Source organism: Haemaphysalis longicornis, unplaced genomic scaffold (assembly GCF_048455015.1).
Source record: "Haemaphysalis longicornis isolate Haplotype H1 unplaced genomic scaffold, Haemaphysalis longicornis Haplotype H1 scaffold_9, whole genome shotgun sequence".
NCBI lineage: Eukaryota > Metazoa > Arthropoda > Arachnida > Ixodida > Ixodidae > Haemaphysalis > Haemaphysalis longicornis.
This window is the reverse complement of record NW_027526460.1, coordinates 82,177,311-82,200,996: the sequence shown is the minus strand read 5'-3', so window position 1 is coordinate 82,200,996 and position 23,686 is coordinate 82,177,311. Positions and strand designations below refer to the sequence as shown.

General features: G+C 50.4%; 1 long non-coding RNA gene across 1 annotated transcript in view; it reads right to left on the bottom strand.

Annotated features, from left to right (window-relative positions):
- LOC144152621 (uncharacterized) overlaps positions 1-23,686 on the bottom strand; it is a 68,428-nt gene that overhangs the window by 16,164 nt on the left and 28,578 nt on the right. The window contains exon 3 of the long non-coding RNA XR_013319197.1: positions 19,161-19,231. This is a non-coding gene — a long non-coding RNA (uncharacterized LOC144152621). The remainder of the gene's footprint in view (positions 1-19,160; positions 19,232-23,686) is intronic.

The window sequence follows — 23,686 nt, the reverse complement described above, 5'->3', positions numbered from 1 at the left end:
CACTCTGCAACGGGCAAGAAGAACGACAAGGCGTTTTCTGTGCTTCTCCGAACAGCCAAAGTCTGTGCAGAAGGACGTCAGCGAAGAGCACTGACCCGTCTCCTGTTTGATGGAGGTAGCCAGCGTACCATTGTGACCGAACAACGTTCTCGCAAACTGCCGCTGGAGGTTCTTGGGGAAAAGGACGTCCCAATATACGCCTTCGGAGGAGCCGGGCACATCATCAAGGAAAAACGCAAGCGGGTGCGACTTTGGCTCAGGAGCCAATACAATCGAAAGGAGCGTTCCATCGAAGCTCTAGAAATACCAGAAATCTGCACGCACCATCTCATTCTTCCTGAGCATATCGTTCATGAAGCCAAGGCGAAGATAAGGGCACTGGCGGATGTCACCGTGCCCCGAGCCCACTTGACGAGAACTAGCATCTCTATTCTCGCTGGAAATGAGTACTACTGGACACTCGTGTCTGGAGACATGCAAAAACTGCAGGGAGCTATGGTTGCGGTCAACACTGAGTTTGGGTGGACACTTCAGGGACCAATTTCCCGCAGCAGCTCAACTGCCTGCCGTTCGACCGCTGTTGTTCTCCAGACACACGTATGTGGAAAAACGCAGAGCCTGTCAGCCAAACTCAGGTCCTTTTGTAAGCTTGAGAGTCTGGGCATCACCGAACCAGTCGCCGAACAAAACGAAGAGGACCGTGTGTCCAGCAATTAACATCCTCTATCAGGCTCGCTGACGGACGCTACGAGGTTGGACTGCCTTGGAAGCAAGTGAATTTCGAATTAGCTGACAACGAAGCTGTAGCAAAGAAGCGTTTGTTCAACCTAACTAAGAAGCTGGTGAATGATGAACGGATGATGACTGAGTACGATGAGTCGATTCATCAGTACCTGCATCAAGGATTTGCGTAACGAGTACCTGCAGAGGCTTACGGCAAGCCCGAACAACGAATTTACTACATGCCACATCCAGCACTCTTCAAACCTGACAGTCTTACGACAAAAATAAAGTCGTATTCCATGCATCGTCCAGTGATGCAGGGTGTGCTTCGCTAAATGAGAGTCTGAAAGCAGAACGCAATTTGAACCCGGGCCTCCTGAAGGTACTACTGAACTTCAGGATTCATCGCATCTACCTCACTGCTGACATTGAAAAAACGTTCCTGTAGATTTGGGTGCGCCATGAAGATCGCGGTGCTCTGCGACTCCTTTGAACAGAACGACCCAAGCTCACCGATCTAGAGAATGACAAGGGTGCCTTTGGAGTGACACGAAGCCCGTTCATTCTCGCCGCGACTTTGCGTCATCACTTGTCGAAGGCGGACGGCCACCCCTAGACGACAAAATAGATCGCGGAATGCCTCTACGCGGACGATCTAATCACTGGAACGGAGTTTGAACAAGAGGCGGAAGATTTCTACTGTCAAGTTCTCGAATCATGAATCTTGCGAGCATGACGCTACGGAAGTGGAGCACGAATTCGAAGACATTGCAACGATTGCTGGGCAATGACAGGGCAGGATGTGGCGGGAGCCACACTGAATGCCCCACGGCCAGCTGCTCACGGGTCTTGGGACTCGTGGGGAACAAGGAGCAAGACTGCTTGGCCTTTTCTTTAAATGCAGTTCTGGACTTCCTTTATCAGAATAGCAATACAAAACCCTTCATCCTTCAGGAATCGGCGCGCATTTATGACCCGCTTAGACTCATTTCCCCAGTAACAGTGGCCGCAAAGTTACTGTTCCACACACTCTGGAAACGGGGACTCGAATAGGATGCCCCTATACCTTAAGACGTACAGACAGCTTGGAAGCAGTAGAACACTCAGCTGCATCATTCATTGGAGGTCACAGTACCCAGAACATACCGTGGTCTCAAGGATGGCCACATTGACGTCCACATTTTCACAGATGCAAGCCCCAAGGCACACGGAGCTGTAGCGTGCTTGTGCGCAACAGGAACAAGCAAATCGACCGTGACTTCGATTGTATTAAAGCCACGTGTGGTGCAAATCAAGAAGCTTTCTCTTCCAAGACTGGAATTGATGGCAGTGCTGGTGAGTGCCAGAATGAAGGAATATTTGTCCCAAATTTGGAGCCTACCAGTTGCGAGGTGGTTACATATGGACAGATTCTAACGTTCCACTACGCTGTGTCCGAGGGTCAGCGCGACTCTGGAAACCCTTTGTAGCCAATCGAGTGCTGGAGTTACAATAGCCAACTGATCCGGATGCGTGGAATCACTACCCCGGAGCAGGGAACCCAGCTTATTTACTAAGAAAGGAGTGAGCCCTAAGGCCCTCAAGGAAAACATAATTTAGTGCAATGGACTAAGCTAGCTTGCTGAACCACCAGCGGCCTGGCCCATACATGAGGATGTCGAACTGACCCAAGCAGAGGAAGAAAGAAGACTAGTTCGCGCTCACAACGTCAGTCGAAGAAACAATCTTGCCAGTGAAGCAGTACAGCTCCCTTTTTAAGCTTGTTCGAGTGGTCGCGTGAGTGCAGCGTTTCTTGCATAACTCAAGAAACCGAAATGAGAAGCACACAGAACATCTGACAGCAGACGAGATCGCACGAGCTCAGATGCTTGTGATAGCGCAGGTGCAACGCGAGGGCTTCCCCGAAGAGCTGCAATGTATTCAAAGGTCAACCCGCTTGGCAAGCGGGTTGATGCGTGACCTTCGCGTGATCCTTTGCGCGACATGGATGTCTACTGCGACCAAGACGGAATGTTAAGTGTAGGAGGACGTCTTGATGACTCCGCCCTCTCCTACAACACGAAGAATCCGATCGTTCTACCTGCGGGCCATCATTTCACCGAGTTCCTGATATGCGCCACCCATCGCCGACGTTTACATACTGGCGCACTTGAAACGCGTACGGAGGTCAGGAAACAGTACTGGGTGTATCGTGGACGACAGATGGTTAAAAAGGCCTTGAAGAAATGCTTTACGTGCAACCGTTTCCACAGCCGCGCTGCCACCGAACCAGTAGCTCCTTTGCCACGTGACAGGGTGACTCAGGCTACACCGTTTGAGGTGACCGGCCTTGAATTCGTAGGACCATTGAATACAACGGATCAGGTTAGTAAAAAACGTCATACATACTGGTTTTCACGTGTGCTGTTACACGCGCTGTTCTCTTGGAGCTAGTGGGTAACATGACTGCTTCCAGCTTTCTCATGGCATTCAAAAGGTTAATAGCAAGACGAGGAGTTTGTCGAACCATCTTTTCGGACAACGCAAAAACGCTCAAGCGAGCATCAAAGGATTTGAAGCGACTGTGGGAAACACTGCATGGAGAAGAGGTCTAGAACTATTTCACGGATCATCCGATTCAGTGGAAAGTGATCGTTGAAAGAGCCGCCTGGTGGGGCGGATTCTGGGAAAGGATGGTCCGGTCTGTAAAGGCATCTCCCAAGAAGGTGTTGGGCAACTGCTACTGCAATTTTGAGGAGCTCACTACGCTTCTGACCGAAATCGAAGCCTTCATAAACTCAAGACCGCGAACCTACGTGTATGCAGAATCAAACGAACCAGAACCACTGACCCCCTCACATTTTCTTGTTGACAGACGTTTGACTTGCCTTCCCTGTGGGTCTGGTCAGAAAACACACTCATCAGCGTAGTATCAGTTGACCCTTCGTTGGCGATACCGGCAAAGGTTGACTGATCACTTCTGGCGAAGATTGCGACAGGAGTACCTGACTTCTTTGCGCTACGCGCATTTTGCCGTGCCAAGTGCATCCAGTACATTGAAGAAAGGAACTCCTGTGTTAGTTGATGAGCATCATCTGCCAAGACAGCTGTGGAAAACTGGAGTGGCAGACGATGTGCTGGTCGGACGAGATGAACATGTTAGAGCATGTATGGTGCTTCTACCAAGTGGAACCATCATCAGAACACCGATTCAGTTATTGTATCCTATAGAATGTACCTTAGAATGATGTAAAGCTAATTCCGGGGGGAGCATGTAGAAACCCCAACTTCGGCTTCTTCTTCTAACTATCTGGCAGCACTGTATATCCGCATCAAGCACGCTGAGTTCGCAGCAGCACTATCGAAACAAATTGAGTCATTGTCTGGTCCTCGCAAGGGTGTGGTGTCGCTCTGTCTGGCGTCTTTAAAAGTTTCATTACACGTGAAGCAAGTTAAAAAGACTCCTCTGATCTGCCAGTACATTCACAGCCTCCGCATGACAGCACAGCTATTGGTACACGTGCTATGGGTACAGGGGCACGGTCACAATTTTTCCAACCAACTAGAGGACCACCTTTCGCACTCTACTGCGCCACATGAATCTGAATGCACTCCTAGCTCTCTCACTAGCCGTCAACGCTCTATTCTTTTAGCCATGAAATCTTTCCTGAGAAGGGGCAAACGTGCCTTGATACCGCCGTGTGTCGGCTTCCCCCCCTAATCTTTCCCGGGTGGAGGAAGTTTCTCATAGGAGGGTTCGGGCTGGGGTGGCTCTCACACCTTCAGTCACGTGTTCTTGGGGAATTGCACCAGAAGACCCAGGAACATGTCCCAAGTTTCCGGCTCCAGCTACTGAAGCGGATGTTAGTCCTCGTTTGTGGACATTTACAGGAACCAGAACAACTCGGGACAGTGTGCTACGAGTGCTTGGTCTTCGGTGGGATAAACCGGGGGACTGCAACCAGTGGGTGCACGAAGACTGCTGAACGTTTTACACGTGACTGGTGAACGTTGCTGCTGAACATTTTACACGTCACTGGACTCCATGCCTACCTTTAGACATGTACAGTGTCTTTTTTTCCTGTCTACCTGCACTGTTGTACCGCTTCTCTTTCTTCTACCTGATGTCTGATATTTTCTTCATATGCCGCACGGCAAAAAATGCGAATTAAAAGAATCTTTTGATAGGCTTGCAGCAGTCTGTATAGGTTTGCAGCCGATGGGCACTTGTTCAGCCCACATTGGTTCAAGGACATGTTAAATTTTGAAATGAGGTACTTTAGGATAGCGGCTTACATACGCTACTGTATGTGCGGCGGGTACAGGTACCCGACTGGGCTCGGGCCTAGAGTTCCCCGTGGACGTCGGGAGGTCCGCCGCGCCTTAAAGCGCGCACAAGTGCAGTCGGGACACGGTGCCCGCTTCCCCTAACATGGCGTAAACCAGCTGCTACACTAAAACTCTATTACCAATTGACAGCCACGGGTGAGGGGATGAAACCCAAATGCTGTTCTAGGTCTCTCCATTTGTTGAGTTATTTGACTCTTATGATTTTTTTGCAGTGCCAACGAGTGATGGATACTTAGGTGGCGATTGTTGGAATTCGTCATACCACTTGGGCATGCTGACATTGAACACTCTCATCTTCTACTTCCGTCAAGGGTGTAGTAACCTGTCATTTTTAGCATCGATAAAGTCGAAAGTCCTTGAGATTGCGTTTGGTAGGTCGGAGAATTGAAATTTTGTCGCTAGACCGAAGTTTCTTTCCGGTAGGCATTTTCGGTGCTAATGTGGTTTCACGTTGTGAGAGCGTTTTGGAGATGCTCTTGAGCAAGCTTGCAACTTACTTAAAGCCATATCTGCAGATCCACGCAATAACCGTACGTCTCTTGGGCTTTAAAATACATCGTTTCTTTCGACTAAAGATCCCTGAGCTCGACAGAGGAGCTCTAACAAGCCGGCCATATATCTTAACGAAGAGAAAAACCAAGGATTCTTTGGGGGGCGTCTCGGTGAACCAAAAAAAGCCGTTGAATTGCATTCCTATACCCGGGGATTCTCTTGGCGCATGCTCCCCAATTTGCTTTCAGCATGGAGTTGAACTTCTCAAGGAGTTTGTTCGCCATCCCGTCAAAAAGGTGACACACAAGAGCGTAATGAAGAGAAGTCAGTCGTCTTTTGTGTTTGCTCTGACGAAAGTGTTGAGACGCTATCACTGAACATGTCTTCAGTGATGTAAACCCAAGACAATACTTCCGCCAGTATCTCGGCGACAGGTACAGCGTGGGTAGGTAGGCACAGGTAGGTACGTCGGTACAGCGTCGGTACGTAGGTAGCGGTTCCCGTTACTGAATTTTTGGCGATTGGTCCAATTTGGTCTGTTGGATCTTGTTGGAATGGCGTCCGATTAAGGTGCGTCTTGCCTAAAAACGCGATAGCAACCTTTCCCGTTGAAATGGCCTTGTGACAGTTATTAAAGGAGTTGTCATAACGAGGTGCAGCATGAAGCAAATTTCGCTAGTAGAACTCCCAATGAACCTTGACCATGTTTAGCGTATTTCTTCCGACCAGCCGTGATGGTGTGGTGTGAGATTCGTACTGCAGGGTTTCGAAATGGTTTTGGAATATTTGTGTTAAGGAACGTTCAGCGTGTCACCAAATAGCTCCTTCTGTACACAATACCGTCGATTGTGAATAAAAATATGGTGTGCGCAGGCCGGTGGAGATAGTGATAGAAGCGCAAGTCGAAGATGGGCTCTCTGCCTCGATCAGTGCGTTGAAAGTTCTCCAGAAGGGTCGGTCGTGTGGCTCCTGCTTCAGTGCTTGATATGCGCTCGCTGGTACCGAAAACCCGCTCAGGTTCCCGGTTCCTCCAATCATGGAGCACGAATGTAGACCAACAGGTGATTGCGTGCTGCCATCACAAACACGATCGTTGCCCGTCATGTCCTACTTCAGGATCCCGCTGCCACCGAACGCAGTCTTCAGGGCTTCATAGCCGAGAAGCAGCCAGAGGTACGCGCCCAAGCGCCTAGATCCAGGTAGAACTCGCTGGCAAGGCCCTTGAAGCCGATTACGCCCAAGCCTGAAACTACGAGGACAGGATGTTCTATATTTGGGCCTGCGCGTGGCCACCACCAGATTATCACCTTCCGTGGTAACCCCTACATAGAAATCCGCTGCTGGTGAGCATAGTCATGCATTAATCCTGTTCGACTGCACGGGTAATCGTGAGGAGCTAAATCCACTTTTCCCCTACCCAAGCCGCAGAAATCTCCATTCCCTGGAAACCGTCAATATTGGCAGGAATTTTGGGAAGTTTACGCAGCCATGCACATGAGACGATTTGAAAATGAATACATTCAAGTACCTCCGCTACAATGTGACCGCTCGGTAAAACATTGATCGAGTGAATGCGGCTTGCGAGAAATAGGTATGACGCTGCGTTCATTATCATGAATGACAGTTTTACCACAGAAAGTAGCTCATGGCCAATCGCGTTTACGCCCTCCTCACCAATACACTGGTTAAAAGATCTGGGGAAGTAGAGAGGCTGCGAATCCTGTACGACGAGTCCGCCGTTCGCATCAACACCCTTTAGGGATAGGCGTTGCATCGGACGACTATCTTGCCGCCACGACTAACCTTGATGACTATCTTGCCGCCATAACGACGGTTCCTTGACCTGAATAGGTTCTAGAACAACGACGGGATGACAACCTTCAACCGATGCTTGATTCTGCGCGTGCCTGTCCGGCAGGGAGGCAGTTCTGCATTTGCAGTGCTTTTCTACAAACACAAAACTACTCGTCCACCACCCCGTGACGACTGCGTGTGTTTCCCTAAAATTTGCACTCGTTATTTCTTCACGTCATGCAGGATGACGTCACTGCCAGACACATAGAATTTGCTAGGACGCTTCACCGCACGCGCCAATGCTTCTACTGGCCGTATATGCGTCATGTGATGGAGCTGTACGTTGCGAGTTGCCCCCAATGTCAGCGGTAAAAGCGACCTACGTCCGGTGCGTCCGGTCAACTCCAACCGATCACTCCTTCGCAATCTCCATTTGAGAAAGTTGGTACCGACCTCATTGGCCGGTTTTCAGGATCCATGACTGGTAACCATTAGACTATTGACTGCGTCGACTACCTACCCCGCTACACAAAGACAGCTTCGATAATATCTGCCACTGCCATTAAGGTCTAACATTTTACTGAGGCGCATTCAGCTTCGAAATGGACCGCGTCTCCTCAGTATTAGTGACAGCGGGCAGTAATTCGCCGCTGGTGTCGTGAGGAGCTACGTCGCCCTGCTGCTTCATAGTCTCACCATTCAACACCCACAGACGAATGGTCTGACTGAGCGCACCAACAGGATCCTTATTAACATGATCGCTCTGTATATCAGTCGCCCCGCTTTCTCGCCACTATATTATTCTTCTTTGCTCACAACAACCACCGCACCACCGGGACACCTTAACCGGTCTAGAATGCCCGCCGCCTTACTTGGTTTTGTATACTCGCCTCACAATACCGTTCCAAGTGGCGCAAAGACAGCCGGCATTGGGACACTGAGAATGAAAAAAGGTTTGGAGTTGCCTTCGGCCCCTTTTCCCCACCATGGCCGGTGCGATAAGCTGGTGGCGCATTACATCGGGCAATTTTCAGTTCTGAACCGCGTGAACGACGTCAACTACGTCATATCCCGGCTTTCCACGAAAGGCCGACGCGGTCGGAAGACGCAAGTGGCTCATGCCGCTCTTCGCATGCCTTTTTATCGTTGCGACATACCCTCACTCGCCTGGAGGGCTACGTGTGAACCAGGTGAGTTTTTAAGTTTTCTGTGTACTGTGGGAATCATGGACTGAACTGGGGAAGAGAAAAAGACAAAGACATCTCGGGGTGTTTCGAAAACTGGCTGGGTAAAGTAGACGAGGACGAGGACTTTCGTTTCGGGAGGCAGTCAGCCATCTTGAAAGACCATCCACCCGCCCAAAAGTAAACCTTCGCGTCTTACACGTAACAAAATCATTCCAAAAAGCAGAAAACAAGGATGTGCTCGCCATAGTCAATGCAGTTGCAATGAAACATCAAGTGAGCAAACTGGTTGCAGCGGAGGTTGTTCTTGCTGTATCTTTTCATTTTAGGCGTCTTACACGTAACAAAATCATTCCAAAAAGCAGAAAACAAGGATGTGCTCGCCATAGTCAATGCAGTTGCAATGAAACATCAAGTGAGCAAACTGGTTGCAGCGGAGGTTGTTCTTGCTGTATCTTTTCATTTTAGGCAATTCAATGCAAACGGTCTTGGATGGCGTGCCTAAAGGCAAAGAAAACTGCCTCACAGGGCCTTGCGACCCGTAACAACAATGCGCCAGTATACTTCTAATCAAACATTGCGAGAGTTCAATTATCATGTTCATAGAAGCCCGTATAAACTGAGAACGTGCTTCGTAGAAAAGTTTTGTTCTCGGAGAGACTATGGCGATCAAAGCTTAAAATCACAGATGCCTCACCTCCTCTACAGTACCCTGATATTTGGGACATCATTCGATGTCGTAGCTCAAACAAAATATCTTGTTATGAAAGAAAAATTGTTGAGTCAAATAAAAATTGACGGTGACCGCAGTTACCGCTCTAATTTTTGCCGGCATTGATATTTCTTAGTTTCTTCTTTTTTTGGTTCTGATATCACATGTGTGTTCACCTATTTGTTCTGAAAGGATTGCGGTAGCCCGCGCTTCCGCGTCGACTAACGCAAAGTCCACAAACAAACCCATAGGATGTCTACCCGCTGCCGCGCATTGATGACTCCCTGGACAGGTTGCGACACGCGCAATATTTCTCGTCGACGGATCTCCGAAGCGGGTACTGCCAGATCGTGGTCGATGAGCGGGATCGAGGAAAGACTACCTTCAGAACACCTGATCAGCTTTGCAAATACACAGGAGTCACTTTTTGCATGTGTTCAGCTCCCACCACAATTCAGAGACTCACAACACCATGTTGACCGGTTTACAAAGGCAAACACGCTTTGTTGACCTCGATGACGCTCTGGTGTTCTTTACAACTTCTGAAGAACACATGTAAAGGCTGCTGGGTTTTGAGGCCACACATTCGGTGGGACTTTCAGTCAAGCTAGAAAAGTGTCATTTTCGATAGGGGAAGCTTCGTTTTTTTAAACCATGTTTTGACCAAATTTTTGGCCTAATATATAAGAGTTTGGTTTTTGCCTACTTCTGAAGAACACATGTAAAGACTGCTTGGTTTTTCAGGCCATACATTCCGTTGGTCTTTCACTGAAGCTAGAAAAGGGACTATTTGGATAGAAGAAGCTTCGCTTGTTTAGACCGTGTTTAGACCAAACGTTTGGGCTAAAAATCCAAGCGTTTGGTTCAGCTAAGTCGAGGCCCGTTTTCAGCTCCCTCACATCCCGTCGCAGTCAGCGAAATACCTTCACGTCGTCGTAGCCCTGCCCCCAGAAATCGCTTACGCTATCGACGACATTTTCGTTTTATCCCGCAAACACGGGGAATACGACACCCTCAAAAAGACGGTACTGGACCACCGCGAGGCGCCTGAAGACAAGAGACTTCAGCAGCTGTTATGTCGGGAAGAGCTGGGCGACCAACGAACTTCCCAACTGCTGCATTGGATGCGGACATACTCGCTGTGCACGCGCGTCAAGACGGCCAGCTCCCACTTCTTCGTGAACATTTTCTGCAACAGCTGCCCCAGTCGGTGTGCGTGGCTCTTGCGGGTTCAGCTTAGACGTTCCTTGAGCGAATGGCGCAACTTGCCGTCCGCATCACAGAATACTCTACTCCAAACTTCGCGGCCATAGTTCCTGCACGAACGCACGACCAACCAGATCAACTGTCGCGCCTCGAGGAGAAAGTGCAAGAACTTACCGAGACCATGTAGCAACTTTTGCTGTCTGGCGCTCCGCAACCAGTGAGCAATAACGCAACTTTCAAGGTAGCCCTTCAAGATAGCCAAGCTCTTCCCAGAGAAGCCAGTCACGAGATTGACAGGAGGGAGTTTGCTGGTACCACCGTCGTTTCGGCACGTGTGCTACCCGCTGCACTCAACTTTGCTCGTTTCCAGGATAAACTCCGGCCAGTCTTTAAGGGTGGCTTACGACATCGGCCCTCCACCCAGCCGCCTGTTCTTCGTAGTCGATCGTCGCGCCTGCTAGTAGACACGGAACCAAAATCTATATTGTCACGGCAACCCACGAGGACCGCCGACGTAGCAAGAACATATCGTAGCTGCACGTGGTGAACAAAACTGCCATTGCTACGTGCGGTTTCCGCTCGCTGACAATAGACGTCGGGCTCAGGCGCCTGTTTCGCTGGGTCTTTCTGGTTGCGGACGTTAATTTCACCCTACGCGGAGCAGACTTTCTTTGCCACTTCAACCTGGGTGTGAGCGTACGTGACCGTTGCCTCAAGAATAAAAACACATCTATAAAATTACGTGGTTTGGAGTCAAACATCTGCTTATCTGGCAACTGCGCCTTCCAGCCAGTATCTGCCTACTACCACGTCCTGGCCGAACTCCCTTCTCTCACCAAGCCCTGCAACACGGAACAGCCGGTGAAACATAAGGTGACTCACCGCGTCATCTCCACCGGCCCGCCGGTCACCGCCCGGCCACGACGACTGTCCAGCAACAGGCTTCAAGCTGCACGCCGTGAGTTCGAACACATGCCGCAGCAGGGAATTATTCGCTCTTCGTCTAGGAACCATACATCGCCATTGCACATGGCGCCTAAAGAAGATGGGGACGACTGGCGTCCGTGCGGTGATTACAGAGCCTTTAACGCATCGAAAACGCTGCACTAGTATCGCCTGCCACACATTCACAATGTTAGTGCGCGGCTGGCATGTACAAAAATATATACCAAGATCGAGCTCGTAGCGGCATACCATCACAATCCTGTCGAACCGGAGGACATACCAAAAACAGCCATAACAACTCCATTCGGCCTGTTTGAGTTTGTCCGTATGCCCTCAGGCTTGAAAAATGTAGCCACAGACCTTTCAAAGGTTCATGAATAAGGTTACCCGGGGTTTTCCTTTTGTGTTTGTCTCCCTGGATCACAGTTAGGTGGCCAGCAGAACTCCTACCGAGCACGAACAGCACCTCCGCCGGCTATTTAAGCGTGTGGATGAGCACGGTCTGGTGTTGAAACATGAAAAGTGCTTGTTTGGTGTCGAGACTCTCAACTTCCTCGGCCACAACATCACTGGTGAAGGCATTATGCCGCTGGAATCGAGGGTGGAATCCGTCAGGAAGTTTCCTGCTCCAACGTCTTTCCGCAAGCTGAGAGAGTTACTCGGGCTCTTAATGTTCCACCGGCGGTTCATTAGGTCTTGCGCTCGACTACTCCAGCCATTGACCGACCTGCTGCGCCGAGACGGCCAAAAGGGACCAGAATTTTGTTGGTCTGACGAACAATCGAACGCTTTGCAGAAAGCTAAGGACGAGCTGGCCTCGGCTACCCTTCTCATTCATCCACTGCCTGACGCCCCTACACGCGTCATGGTTGACGCCTCCTCCACATCGGTCGGAGCAGTGCTACACCAATAGGAGGGTGCACAGCGGAAGCTACTGGGCTTCTTTTCGAATCGCCTGAAGCCTGCAGAAGTACGGTACAGCACTTTTGGAAAAGGAGATGCTCGCATTCTATTGTTACATTAGGTATTTCCGCTAAATCTCCGAACGTAGTGAGTTGTACATCTTCACAGACCACAAGCCTCACACCTACGTATTCAACAACAGTTCTTCCCATTGAGAACGGGACATCCGTCAGTCCTCATTCATCTCTGAGTTTACCACAGACATCCGCCACGTTTCCGGGGTCGAAAACTAAGCAGCCGACGCCTTGTCTCGCGTAAACAGTTCCGGCACAAAAGTCCTGGACTTCGAGGCGAAGGCCACGGTTCAGCAACAGGACATTGAGCTGACAATACTGAAAGGGGGATTTCTTCACTCGTTCTTTCGGAGGTTGCACTTCCCTACGTCCGGGGCGCGATAACCTGCGATACCTACCAGGCATCCCTGCAACGTTTCGTCCCGCTAAATTTTCATCGAGTAGTATTCAACACTTTCCAGTCCATGAGCCACCCACGTGTCCTCGCCACCCAGCGGCTGATAACAGAACGCTTCGTTTGGGCGGGCGTCAACGCGGACGTGCGAAGCTGGGCTCGAAAAAGCGAAACTTGTCAGCAAGTGAAGGTGACTTGCCACACTCGGGCTGCACTACAGGAATTTCAGACATCCGAGTCGCGGTTTGACCACGTTGACCTCTACCTGGTGGGGCCTTGCACCTGATACCCTGCCATGGTTTCAGGTACCTGCTCACATGCATCGATAGATACAGCCGCTATCCCGAAGCTATAGCAATTGTGTACATATCAGATGAGACGGACGCGCAGGCCTTTATTCAAACATGAGTGTCCCGCTTCGGCTGCCCCGCCCGCACAACAACTGAGCGGTAACGGCAATTCTAGAGTAAACTATTTCCCACGCTTTCGACCCCCCTCGGCATGAGGCTGCAGCACACCACCGCCTACCACCCCGCCACGAACGTGATGGTATCACGCTTGCACAGGCAACTCAAACTAGCTGCATTTACAGTGAAACGTGATTGCCAACACTGGGTGGAAAAGCTCCCGCTCGTTCCTCTTGGCGTACTTTCAATGGCCAACAAAGACCTCGGTTTCAGCGCAGCCAAAATGGTGTACGGCTCAACAGTGTGCCTCACGAAGAATTCTTCTTCGACCAGACACTTTCCGCCCCAGCAGCCTCCGACTACACCCAGAAGCTGCGCGCATGGCTTGGGCAACTCAGGCAAACAGCACCTCGCATCGCCCGCACCGGAAAGGTTTTTACTTTTCCCGATGTGGCCTCAGCTACAGATGTGTTCGTGCAACACGAATCAACGAAGCCGCTCCTGACTCCTCCGTACGACGATCCTCTCAAAGTTTTTGGACGCATTGACAAGACCATAACAATCCACGTGTGGGGCAAAGGAGAAGTCGTCGCCGTCGACCGCGCCAAGCCTGCTCACATTAGGGTTTCTGTTCATGCAGCCTCTCACGTACGTTTTCAGTGATAACCAGTGGACTCGGACCATTTGCCATTCACCCGGTAACTGCAGCCTTTCTTTAAAAGATCCGCAGTCTACCGGGGGGGAGCCTCTGTAGCGGAAGCCGCTCTGCACCGCCGCACAAGCGGCCCCCACCGAAGGGGACTTTTCCTTTCTTTCCGGTCTGCGGCCGGATTGTCGACAGTGCACCTTTTCTGGAAGACGCGTATTGGCGCCGCTGCCGCCTCATCACTACAGGGGTCATTCCCCGCATTCTTGAAAGGTCGCCTTTCGGGGGAACTCTTAACTTGTTGTCCTGCCGACTTCTGGCAATAGTCCTGGCGCCGTTGCTTCTGCTTGCTTGGGGGGCCTTTTTCCTTTCTCTTTTAAAGGACGCGGTGGTTCCCTTTCTTTCCCTCGTCGGGACTACTCTCGGCGTACGCATCTTTTGAAAATAAACAGTCTTGTCTTTAAACTGCTAAACAGCTCTATGTCCACTTTCACGCCTCCTTCAGTAGCCGCTAATCCGGGCTGCTACAAGTTCAATATTTCCTCGAACCATGTACGGGTTTGTTTGTTTATTTTTTTTAACGCCCGGCCGCGCCCGGCTCTGTTACCTCTGTTCCAAGCGAAGCGCGTGTTCCATTCTTTATTTTTATGTCGCAGGGGCTGTCTCATTCAGATGAGAAAACTGTTTCGCCCTAACGTCACTGGCGTAGAATAGTCTTCCTTGATCTTCAGGGTTCTGGATGTGAATCGACGGTTCGAGAACCACGCACGCCGAAAGACAAAAAGCCTGCAGAGCAGACGTCGCGGTATTACTATCGCGGACGCTCGTTAGCGCATGTCACTTTCTTGACTGCTGCTTCACCGCCTGTGTATTCTTTGAGTTGTTAGGGGAGCACAATTTCGGTCTAATAAACGTCTTTTCTTGAAGACACCTGCATCCTCTTCGGCTTCATGACATCTGGTTGAGGTGCTGGGTAAGGCGAAGGCGAACGGCCAAAACGTGCTGTCCCACGGTGGTGTGGGACAGGTATTCCTAGATCTGAGACCGGCGGTGGCCGGGTCAGGGGTGAGGTGCGTCTACGGAGAACCCTCGCAAACCGAGCCTCTTGTAATGGCAGCGGCGTTAGATGTGGAAGGCCTCTCCGCAGTGGTAGCACAGCAGAAGATTATCGGCGGTTCGCTATACGCCCTTCTTCCTCGGCGTCTGGTTTTGAGCTGCAAGGAGTGGTGCGGGCGACAGTGGACGGCGGTACGGCGGGACATCTTGACGACGGCTTAGAGCAGGGCGGGGTCGAAGAACAGCCGCGGAGTAGGTCGTAGCTTGTGGTTTGCGTGGTACTTCGGATGGCGTACAAGTCCAAAAAGCGAGTTGAATATCTTCTCGGATCACGTCGCTCATAGAGTTCACTTGGGGTTGCGGCGTTGTTGGGAAGAGTTTCCGGAGTTCTTCCCTGATGACAGCGCGGAACGCCGCACGTAGTGTGTCAGAGCTAATAGCCGCGGCATTGAATGTTTCCGAAATTATCGCATTGATGGGACGGTCGTACTGCCTCTTACCAATTTCCAACGTCTTCTCCATGGCAGCCGCATAAGACGCGAATCCGGCAACCGTACTAGGGGGGTTGCAGACAAGGCAAGCAAAACGTTCTTGCTTAGTTCTTCCAATCAAAAACATCAATTTTTTTTCTGTCATTTACGAATCCGCGCGAAAAAACAGTCGCTTAATTTCCCCGACAAAGATTACGACAACTTCGTTGTGGTGTTGCGTTCGAGTTTCCAGCAAAAGCGCAGCTGCTTCTTTTCACACGACGGTCGAGAAGGTCTTAAGGAACTCGCTTTTGAATTGCGTCCATTTGGTCAAGGACCTCTGGTGGTTCTCAAACCAAGTACGAGCTGCATCCTCCAAGTAAAAGAATACATGCCGAAGGTTTCTTCACCATTCAACCTGTTGAAGATGCGTACGCGCTGCAGCTTCTCCAACCAATCATTCGGTTTGTCAGCGGGGTCTCCTCGGAATGATGGTGGTTCCCGGGGCTGCTGCAGCACGATTGGCGACGTTGTTTCTTGCACTATGGTGGTGGTTGCAGAGGTCGTTGTCTTGGGTCTTTCTGGAAGGAGGCCGAACTCGGGCGGGAAACCTTGCATTCAGCGGCTGCCTCTAGTTGGACAGACCTGGCGGCTTCCAGAGGTCGTAGGGAGCATAAAGGATGCGTACCCCGCTGCGACATGGCGCCCCTGAAGTACTAATCACGGACAGCAGAACGGCCTTTACTGCGGAGCTGATACAAGGGATCTTACGGTACAGCAACACAGATCACCGAAGAAGGACGGCGTAGATCCCCCAAACGACGGACTAACGGAACATCTGAACAAGGCAATCGCAGATATGCTGTCTATGTACGTCGACGTAGAACACAAGGCTTGGGACGAAGTCCTCCTGTATGTCACGTTTGCGTACCACTCAGCGTTTCGGGAAACTACGCAGATGACGCCGTTCGAGCTTGTTTACGAAAGACGGCCGACCACGATGCTTGAGTCTTCACGCAATGTTTCGGCACGTAAAAGACGATGACCTCAACGCCGACGTTCAAGAATACCTTCAACGTGTGGAGGAGGCCCGCCAGCTCACTCGAGTTCGTAGAACGGACCAGAAGCTGGTAGATGCCAGCCGCTACAACCTCCGGTGCCGAGATGCCGAGTACTAACCAGGGGATCGTGTGTGAGCTTGGACTCCCATCCGACGACGGGTACCAGTGAGAAGCTTCTGCGACGGTATTTTGGACACTACCAGATTCTACGACGTGTTGGCCAACTAACAAACGAGGTGATCCCCGACGGTGATTCCGGCACATCACGAGGATGCATGCGACCCGAAGTCATCCACGTAATTCGTCTCAAACCGTACTTCGCAAGATGACGGACGTTTTTGATATTTTGTTTTTGCTGTTTGTTCCAGCTGCCGTTTTATTTTAGCATCGTGTCGATGCACTTTTGGAGGAAGGTAATGCTGCGAACCAAGTACAGGTTTGTTTATTTATTGTTTGATTTTATAGCCCGGCCGCACCTGGCCCTGTTATCTGTGTCCCAAGCGAAGCGCCTGTTCCATTCTTTATTTGTATGCCGCACGGGCTATCCCATTCAGATAAGAAGAATGCTTCGCCATAACGTCCCTAGCGCAGAATATTCTGCCTTGATATACAATGTTCTGTATGTGAGTCGACGCTTCGAGAACCACACGCGCCGAAAGATAAAAAAGCGCGCAGAGCAGACGCCGTGGTATCACTAAAGCCCAAGCTCGTTAGCGCAAATCACTTTTTTGACTGCTGCTTCACCACCTGTGTATTATTTAAGTTGTTAGGGTAACACCAGTTCGCTTCAATAAATTTCTTTCCCTTGAAGACAACTGCATCGTCTTTGGTTTCGTGATAATATACCATCATGTATAATTACGGGCGGCAGAACTTGGATGCTGACTGCTCTCCCGGGCTCCTGTGGCATCTGTAGACGACGTATAAGACGAATCATTCGTCGAAGCAATGGACACGTCTGGTATTACTGAGAAGCACAGCGAAGACCCAGAACTGCAACCACTTGTTGACTTCTTGGTATGACGTACGCTCATCTTTCCAAAAGCATTCGCAAGAGCATTGTCATCTTTCTTGTTGCAGAACATAGTATTGTTCAAGACGAACTCCACACCCAAGTTACAAGTAACCTCCCAGTCATCCCCCAAACTCTCAACCATGAAATATTACTAGCTCCTCATAACGCCCCAACCGCTCGCCACTTAGGCTTCAGGCATTCGTTGGCCAGCGTTAAACAGAAGTATTACTGGCCACGGCACTCTGCAACTTTGAGGCACTATGCACGCACATGCCGCAATTTTCAGCTACGTAAAATGCCACCCGGACGACCTTCCTGCCTCCTGCAGCCGCATTAAATTCCCTACAAATCTTCAGAACAAGTTGGAGTGGACTTTTTTGGACTTTTTCGCTTTCGTCCACGGGAAACAGATGGGAGAGTCGCGGCCGACTATCTAACCCGCTGCCCTTAGACAAAGGCTCTGCCAGAGGAACAGTGGAAGAAGTGTCCCAGTTCTTCTTGGAAAATATCGTCCTGGGACAGGGGCGCCCACTATTGGTATTGTAGACCACGGAACCACCTTGACGTCCTGGAAACCGTAATGGCACTCAGTGGTACTTCAAAGAAGAACACAAAGGCCTACCTCCCGCGAACCAGCGGGCTAACTGAGTGCCTCAACAAAACTATCGGATATTCTCTCCGTGTACGTGGATGTTGCCCACAAGAAGTGGGATACCATCATACCTAGGTCACATTCGCATGCAGCACGGTGCAACAGGAGACAACGCGAATGACGTCCTTCAGACTTGATTTTGGCCGCGATGTTCTCACTATGCTGGACGCTATGTTTCTTCACGCAAGTGATGACACAAACGGCTCCGCAGAGTTCACACAGTGAGCAGAAGAAGCATGGAAACTTGCTCGCTTGCGCATCAGAACTCGGCAGTGCAACGACGCCAGCTGCTGGAATCTGCACCGCAGATGAGTCGGCTACCAAAATAGTCACATATTGTGGGTGTGGACAAGCGTTCGTAGACGCGGGCTCTCCGAAAACCGCTTCGACGGTACTTTGGGACGTACAATTTGTTGCGTAAGTTCAGCGTCGTGGCATACGTGCCATTCCCAATGGCGCCGCCCTAACGTCACGGCATAAGCCTCAGAGTGAAGTCCTCCATGTGGTCCGCATGAAGTCCTCTTACTCAAAATAATGCGACGTCATGCACACATCCAACAAAGACTGCTCAGGCGCTTTCCCTACAGTACTGAGCATCGGGCGATGCCCATTAGAGGGGGCGGGAGGCAACTGGCACGATAGCGTCGGTACACATCAGTGCTACGAAGACGACGACTAAGAAAATAGTTCAGACTAGCGCGCAGACGAAAGCCCGTGAAGACACGAGCTTGAGACTGATGATTCGGCTCAGTGGCGTTTCGCCTCATGCCACGTTTTTGGTTTTATCCTTTAGTAGTACGCAAAAAGTTCAAACTAACAAACTCTCTTTCCTTTTACTCTCCCCTTCGGCTGTTGCCGTTCTGGCAATGCCACCATTTCTTTAGGCTGTTCCTCCCCTTTCTTTAATTGATCTGCCCCTATACCTGGCTGACTGATCTTCGGCTACCAACATATGTTCATTACACAAACGTGTTGGATAATAAGCTGCACAAAATGCTGCTCGTGACAAGAAGGGTTCCTTAAAAGCTATTCTTACACTGGGCAAATTATTTTGCCAAATACACAGGGAGAAGGCATGGTATTTTAGTTGTACTCACCACTGGTTGCTGGAACGTAAAGCACTGGCTCATACATACGTGAAAACACAGCAGACACTGTGTCCGTTTTCCTGCAAGATGTGCAAAATATTCAGTAATGAGCCCTGTCATTTTTACTTAGCAGAATAGAGCACAAAACATTGGCCGTTTATTTCCTCCTTTTGTTGGAAATATCGACAAAATCTGATAGTATTTCGTCCACATTTGCACACTAAATGCTTCACTTCTCTTCCTCACTCACCTCCCATGCTGTTCCTCTGCCGTACCGCTCCTCACAAGATAAACACGCAAGAGGTTTGCTAAATTCACCTAAATTTACCGCGTTCTACAGCTCGAGGCCGCGTGCCTCGATGCCCGAGCTGCCGTACGGGGGGAGAAGCGCCTGTATCGAGAGCACCCTCCTTCACCTTTTCTAAAACCACGTTGCCCTAGTCCATGTCCGTTCCAAGCGCCATGTGTGGGCACACACATGACCACTACACAGTGTGCCACTAGCACGGCTTCCGACTACTACGTAAATATAAAGGGTAACTTTAACTGTGACTCCGCTAATGTCGTATACCTTCTCGAGTGCACTGTTTGTAAGCAACCATACATCGAACAAACTGAAACGCCCTTCTGAATACGGTTCAAAATTCACCGCTATCATGCAAAACGTTGCCCCTTTTAGGCCCTGTCAAGACATGTGAACGGTTACGGTCATCCATTTGAAATATCTTAAAGCATCAATCATAGAAACCGTTTTTAAAACCTACCACGACCGCGAGGTTCGGGAATCTTATTTCAATTTTAAGTTTGGGTCAGTGACGCTTGCCATTATTGAAAGTTACGGAACAGTAACGTGCGTGTCTCCCGATTAAAATTGGTGCCCTCATAATTTTTATCACATTGTTCATTATTCCTACCCTTAAGCTTCTCATGAAATTTCGTTGAAACGCTTGAATACAGCATTTTATTTGCGTAGTGCGGCTGAACAATGCGATTTTTGCTTCTGAAGGAGGCCGCTCTCCCCCACCACCTAGAAAGGTTTAATCCTTCGTAATCTATGGACCCTACCTATTTTCTGCTGAGTTGCTAGCTCCTGTGCAATGCTCTCTTGTGCACTTTTATCTATTCTTTCCATCGGCGGGAGGCACACCCAAAACACGATCCTCGTCCATGGCTGTATAGATCCCTCCGAACGAGTCTCCCCACCCACTGAATACCTTATTGTATACTTTTTACTTCCTTTTGAAGCCGCGATTGTCCAGTCTTCCGCACTCTGTGAACTTTCAGCCCATGCCCCGTACGCTACCCTGTCGTGGTGCAACCTTGAGAGCTGCCTTGTTAATACGATCCCTTTTTCTCCCTCTCCCTTTCTCCTTTCTGTTTTTTGCAGTTGTGTTTCAATGACCTCCAGAATCCCGGTGTGGAGGGTACAATAGCCCCTCCGGTAGCGTAGTGGTCATCGCACCAGACTGGTATTCTGGAGGTCGTGGGTTCGGATCCCACCTGGCGGGCTTCTTTTCTCCACTTTCTTTCTTTCCAAATTCTTTATCTGTTTCATTGACCTACCACAACATCTCCTTTGCTTTCCGAGGTTTTCTTTACTGCCAACTCTTATTTCTGTCTTATTTCAATGAGCCCCTTATTTCCTACTGTGATTTGCTATATATATATATATATATATATATATATATATATATATATATATATATATATTTATTTGTTATTTATTTATTTCATTATTGCCGCGAACCTTGTATGTTTATTGTTTGTTTTTGCTGCCCGGCCCTGCCCGGTTGTGTTATCTGCGTCCCAAGCGAAGCGCGTCTCCCATTCTTTATTTTTATGCCGCACGGGCTATCATATTCAGATAAGCAGACTGTCTCGCCCTAACGTCACTAGCCCAGAATGATCTTCTTTGATCTACAATGTTCTGGATGTAAATCGACGGTTCAGAAACACTCGCGCCAAGAGATAAAATCCTGCAGAACAGACGCCTAGGCATTCGAATCGCCGACACCAGTTTACGCACGTCACGCCGTTGATTGCTGTATCGCCGCCTTGTGTTCTTTGAGTTGTTAGGGGAGCACAAGTTTGCTCCACTAAACGTGCTTTCCTTCAAGACAACTGTGTCGTCTCTGGCTTCGTGACATCTGGTCGAGGTGAGGTGTACGCACCATTTATGCTCCCTACGACCTCTGGAAGCCGTAAGCCCAGTCCAAATAGAGCCTGCAGCCGACGGCAAAGATTGCCGCCCGAGTTCGGCCTCCTGCCAGAAAGACCCAAGACAAAGACTGCTGCAACCACTACCATGGTGCAAGAACCAACGTCACCAATCGTGCCGGGAAACGCCAACATTTCGAGGAGCCCCCGCTGAAGACCCAGAGGAATGGTTGCAGAAGATGGAGCGCATCCGCATCTTCAACAGGTGGAACTGTGAAGAAACCTTCCGGCATCTTTTCTTTTACGTGGAGGATGCAGCTCGAACTTGGTTTGAGAACCACGAGAGCGCCTTGACCGACTGGACGCAATTCAAAAGCGTGTTCTTTAAGACCTTCACGACCGTGGCGAGAAAAGAACGAGCTGCGCTTTTACGGGAAACTCGGACGGAACACCCGAACGAAGGAGTCGTAATCTTCGTTGAGGAAATGAAGCGACTATATCGTCGCGCGGACCCGGATATGACGGAAGAAAAGAAACTGAGGTTTCTGATGCGAGGATTAAAGCCAGAACTTTTTGCTTGCCTTGGCCGCAACCCCTCAAATTGGTGGCCGAAGTCGCGTCCGAAGCGAACGCCATGGAGAAGACGTTGAAAATTCGCACGAGGCAGTACGACCGTCCTACCAATGCGCTAGTTGCGGACACGATCGATAGCGGGGCTCTTAGCTCTGACACACTACGTGAGACAATCGGCGCTGTCGTCAGGGAAGAACTGCGGAAACTCTTCCTAACAACGCCGCAACCCCAAGTTACCACTATGGACGACGTGATCCGGGAAGAAATTCAACTTTCTTTTGGGGACTTCTACGCCTTGCGAAGTACCAGGTGAGCCTCAAGCTATGACCTACTGCGCGGCTGTTCGACGACCCCGCCCTCCTTCACCCCGTCATCAAGAAGTCCCGCCGGACCGCCGTCCACTGTCGCCCGCCCGACGCCCTGCAGGCCAAATCCAGGCGCTGCGGAAAACGGACGTATGGCGAACCGCCGATAATCGTGAGCTCTGCTACCACTGCGGAGAGGCCAATCACATCTATCGTCGCTGCCCGTATAGGAGACTCAGATTGCGTGGTTTCTCCATCGACGCCCCACGCCCCCGACTCGGCCAGCGCCCTACTGAGATCGACAAATACCAGTCCAACACCAACCGAGGACCAGCCCGCTTCAACCGATCGCCGTCGCCCTACCCATACCCGTTGCCCAACCGCCGTAGCAATGCTGATTTTGCACGTGGAATGTCCCCCAGCCGACGGGGGGGAAACTAAAAGCAGCAACGTCGGGAGGTAATGTAGGACAACGGCAGAAAAATTTAAACCCTCCAACGATGCAACGACTCGCGGAAGAGGATGATTCCCCACATGCCCTCATCACGACGACCCGCCCTAACCCTGACGAGACACCCGAACCCGACGACAGCCACATGGCGCGATGCATACACGACATCACCGAATCTGCCACTGAGAAGACGACGACAACAACGACGTACAGTGCGCGACCGTCAACACGCACAAGCCTTCAAGATGGCATGCTGCTCTTAAAAACATGTCTGCGCCTGTATCCTCTGCCTTCCGCTGCCGAATCTTGTTTCTTTAATTTTCTTATGTACTTTTCACGATTGTCCTTCGGTCTATCCTTTCCTTATTCATTTGTGTTGATTTTGTAGTTGTTTTTCCTCTTCTCTCAGTTAGCGCCCATTTCCTGACCAATCCCCCTGAGTGGGTACGAGCCATTTTTTTTGGAACCAACCAACCAACACACAAGCCGAGATGCGACGCCCCGACGCACCCGGAACTCGAGGAAGGCGGCATCTCATGTCAAGGCGTCCATCGACGGCTTTGAAGTAGTCGCCCTCATAGACACTTGAGTCGACTACTCAGTAATGAGCGGCCATTTGCGTCTAAGCTGAGGAAAGTTATGACCAGATGGGAAGGTCCGCACATTTGCACAGCAGGATGCCACCTCGTGACGCCAAGTGGAACGCGCACATCTCACGTCACCATAGACGGCACAACGTACCCTACGGCGTTCGTCATTTTTCCTAACTGCTCCCGGGACGTCTTCCTTGGAAAGGACTTTTGGGCGGACAACGGTGCAATAATTGATGTACAGGCCAAGTCGATAACTTTTTCCTCCGATCACTCCATGACGCCGGAGCCGAACCCAAAACAGAGTGCTGCTTTAAGGATCGCCGATGATCATGTCACCCTGCCACCCCGCGCAAGCTTGATGATGACGGTTTACTGTGAAGATGCTTTTCCTGACGTCGACGCTGTCGCAGAGAGTGACCAAAGGTTGCTCCGCGACAGCGGTGTCTCCGTCGCAAG